Here is a 4,427-nt window from a genome sequence, read left to right as displayed (position 1 = left end):
TATTCTATCTCTAGATTCGTGCGCTTGCGAGTATATTAAAATTTTCACAACATGAGACTCTTTCTTTATATACGCATATCCTTATTTCAGAGGTAATCTCTCCTCTTGCTAATCCTACCATTTCAATAGAGGACTTCTCAATTCTTGCTATTCCCAGATCCCTAAGCCTATTATTATTCTATTTCAAACTATTATGGACTGAGACTATACAAATGTAGAACACTATAGAAACTTTACTGACTTTATAATAAGCATTGATTTCATTATGCTCAATAAAAGCCCAGAATAACGGAAATCGGTCCATATTCCACTTCCAAAGTCAATCATCTTTACCCAAGTGTGAACTGTAGACAAACTCTTCGTGGGTTCCATTAATTTTTACTTGTCTTTTGGGTCAAACCATTTCCACTAATGAAATACCATATCTGGAAGCCTAGTTACTTTGCAATTTAGATAGAATGATTAACATTTTATCCATCTTGTAAGGGAAATGGTATTTTGATAAAGCCCTTGATCTTAAAAGACATCAAACATAGTCAACATAAATGTGAGCTGTTGAGTGCTAGAAAATATATTCATAAAGGAGAAAATCGTCATTTTACACTTCAAGTTTTACTAACACCCTTACTTTTATGTATTTAAGTTTCTTGTCATTTAATTATGTGTGTTGTATTATAATTAAGTATTTTATGTATTTTAGGGGCATCATAATCATTTCACAATGAACGAGAGATCAGACGGCAAAACAGACATCACTTTTGAACTCAGGACGGTCGAAAACCTTAGGAGGAGCATAAAAGGTAAAATGGCATTGTTCACATGTACGGTACTGTCTACGTTACTGTTCACGACACTGTTCATATAGACGGATCAATGACGTGGTATTGACTGATGATGTGGCATTGACTGATGAGGTGTCACGATCTTGTTGGACTAAAATTCTTATGTACTGTTGATCGATGACGTGGCAGCATATCAGTGGACCAAATTTCGCGTACGGTACATGCATTACACAAGATTATTTTCAACCAAACCGTGTCACTGTTCAAGCTGGGTCAAACCGTGTTACTGTTCAAACCGCGTGGTCAAACCGCATATTGTTGACTGATGACGTGGCGCAATCCTGAGTGTCCGAAATATTTTTGATCCGATGGCCATGATTTACTCAATGTATCTATAAAAAAGGGGGCTCTCCCCCCCTAATTGGGCATCTTTGAATCCATTTTTAGACTCCATTTTCTGTAATTCCTTTTCCATCTTGTATTTTCTACGTATTTTAATAAATTCCCATTTTGCCCCTAGTTCAATTATGAGTAGCTAATTTTCTTTCAAGCTTGGGTTGAAGGTGAAGTCTCAACATGTGTCATGGGCTTTATTTGGTAAATTTATTTTCTCTTCCCCTCTAGTTTTTGTGGATGTTTTGACTTCTCGTCGACAAATAATAATAATCTTGTCTAGATACCGCCCTGGTTTCACCGGCTCTTTAGTACAAGGTTATTATTATTTGGCACGATAAGCCTTTGGCACCATATTGATTAGAGCGTGGTTCATGAGGTGTGGGAATCCCCTCATGATTTAATTGGCATTAATAAGGAATATTTAGCCCATGATGCATGTTGATACGGATCTAAATACCCAAGTACGTCATTTCAATAGATTTCTCTTCAATTTATTCTCGCCATTTTAATTTCAATTTTAGGATAATCTAAGTCATTTTCACCACAAATCCAACCACCAATTTAGAAAAATTAATTCTACACACAATTAAAATCCACCTCCTCGTGGGATCAACACTCGTCACCATTGATCTATTCTACAATAGATTCGTGCACTTGTGAGTTCAATAAAATTTGCACAACAAGTTTTTGGCGCCGTTGCTGGGGAGGTAAGTTATTTTAATTCGTAAAATTAATTTTTGTGAATAATTTTTTTTATTTGTTTTCTTGTATTTTTTTTTTAAAGTGAATATGCATTTAGAGGTAATAATTTCTTTTCTTTCTCTATTCTTTACATTTATGTAATTTAATTTTTAAGTTATTTTTTTTGTAATTTTTGTTTATCTTATTAATTTAATTTTTAGTTAATTTATTTCACAAATTGTTTCTAGTGTATTTTTATAGAAATGTTTTAACAGTGTAATAAGGTTAGTATCGTAATTTCGCCTTCTTCTTTATTTTTATTTGTTTTGTTCCCATTTATTTATTATCTTTGCATGCATGGTCGAAGTTTATTATTACCTAATCTTGAGCCTATAGACCTTGAATTAGAAAAAACACTGTGCACACACAAACACGTTAAAAATAAAATGGATTTGCAACAACAAGCACCACCACAGGAGAGGCCATTTAAGGACTATTTCAGTCCCTTAGCTAATTTGAGCACATCATGCATAAGATATCCAAATGTAGCTGCTAGGAGTCTTGAACTAAAACCTAGTGTACTAAATTCTCCCAACATTCTATGGCTTAGAAAATGAGGACCCATATAATCATCTGAATGATTTTCATGCTGTTTGTCAAACTTTTAAATACGAGAATTTTTCAGACGATGATGTTAAACTCAGATTATTCCCATTTTCTTTAAAGTATAGAGCTCGTTCATGGCTCAATACATTGCCTGCTAATAGCATTACATCATGGGAACAAATGGTAACAAAATTTTTGAATAAATATTACCCAGTGCATAAAACCAATGTTATTCACAGGGAAATCTCAGAGTTTACCCAGAGTGAGGACGAACAGTTTTTCGAAACATGGGAGCAATTCAATGGGCTACTCCTGAAATGTCCACATCATGGGTACGAGAAATGACACCAATGCCAATACGTTTTGGAGGGATTATTGCCGAATGTGCAAGAATGACTAATGGCAACAAGTGGAGGAGAGCTAGTGTCAAAAAGTGCATCAGAGATTTGGGAATTCTTCCAGCGACAAGCGGATAATTCCCAACAACGGAGTCGATCGCTCAGGAACACTAAAAGAATTAAGGGAGTAAATGAGGTTCACATTGGCGAGTCAAGTTCAGAAATTAAAGAAGTCAAAGCGATAATTGAAGGTCTCTCTCGACAAATAGCATCGTTACTGACTGCTAAGTCAACAGAGCCACATGGCCATGACTCATACCTAGATCAAGCCAATGCCATAGGTGTAATGAGAAAACCATCAAATTATAACCCATACTCCAACACATATAACCCTGGATGGAGAGACCACCCCAATTTTTCGTGATCTCAAGGATTCCAATAGAATGGACCAGCAGCTCCAGCTCTACCAATGCAACAAATTCCTCAAGTTCCTCAAGCCTCTCAGCCACCATTTAGACCATACAATCAGAACCAGAACTACTCTCAACCCAGACCATGGGAGGATTCATTCGAGAATATCAAGAATCTTACTCACTCCACGATTGAGCAACAGAATCGCACTATTGATGGACTACGAAATGAGTTGAGAGCAGGCTTCAACTCATAAGCCCAATCAGTTTCAAGCCTCGAGAAGATGGTGAGACAACTTGCTTTTTCAGTTCAGACTTTGGCAATGACTGTTGAGAAATACAAGTTTTCAAGTCAACCAGTGCCTAATCCTAAATGAGTGCATGAAGTAAGTACAAGTTCACCACAGCAGCATGAGAGGTCAAAGCAGTCATGACCTTGCGAAAAGGAAAAGAAGTCGACAATAAAGTGGAGATACCGGTGACAAAAGAAAATCAAATTGCATCTGTGAATGTTGAGGACTCACCATCAGAGGAGAAAGAAGAAACCAACCCACGAGAATATGTTCCCAAAGCTCTATTTCCTCAGAGTTTAGCTAAAGGAAAGAAGGGAAAATCCACATGTGAGATTCTTGAAATCTTCAAACAGGTAAGTGTTAACATCCATTTGCTTGATGCTATTAAACAAGTTCCATTTTATGCCAAGTTTCTTAAAGACCTTTATACTAAAAAGAGAAACATTCATGTTCAAAAGAAGGCATTTTTAACAGAAAAAGTTAGTTCTATACTCCAACATAAAATTCCTCTAAAATGCAAAGACCCAGGCTCCCATACTATCTCATGTAGTATAGGGAACCACACAATTGAGAATGCTTTATTGGATTTAAGAGCTAGTGTAAATTTGTTGCCTTACTCTGTATTCGTGAAACTTGGACTTGGAGAATTACACCCAACTCCAGTGGTGTTAGAAGTTGCAGATCGGTCCACGAAAATACCTCGTGGTATTGTGGAGGACGTGCTTATCCAGGTAGACAAGTTTTATTTTTCTATTGATTTCATTGTAATTGACACTCAACCAATACAGGATTCAAGGAAGCACATTGTTGGTTGATTTATATAATCAATTATTATCAATGCCAATGTGCAAGTATACACAACAAGTAATAAAGTGATGAGTGTTCAAGATCGTCTCCATAGGGATTGATGTTACTCAAAAT

General features: G+C 36.2%; 1 non-coding gene across 1 annotated transcript; it reads right to left on the bottom strand.

Annotated features, from left to right (window-relative positions):
- Window positions 1-2,696: 2,696 nt before the first annotated feature.
- On the bottom strand, window positions 2,697-2,800 carry LOC127898745 (small nucleolar RNA R71). The gene has a single exon (XR_008050593.1). It is a non-coding gene; the product is annotated as a small nucleolar RNA R71 (small nucleolar RNA).
- Between the last annotated feature and the right edge of the window lie 1,627 nt (window positions 2,801-4,427).

The sequence above is a fragment of the Citrus sinensis genome, chromosome 1, assembly GCF_022201045.2.
Source record: "Citrus sinensis cultivar Valencia sweet orange chromosome 1, DVS_A1.0, whole genome shotgun sequence".
Lineage (NCBI taxonomy): Eukaryota > Viridiplantae > Streptophyta > Magnoliopsida > Sapindales > Rutaceae > Citrus > Citrus sinensis.
The sequence above is the reverse complement of the archived record's forward strand: the minus strand, read 5'-3'. Positions and strand labels throughout refer to the sequence as shown.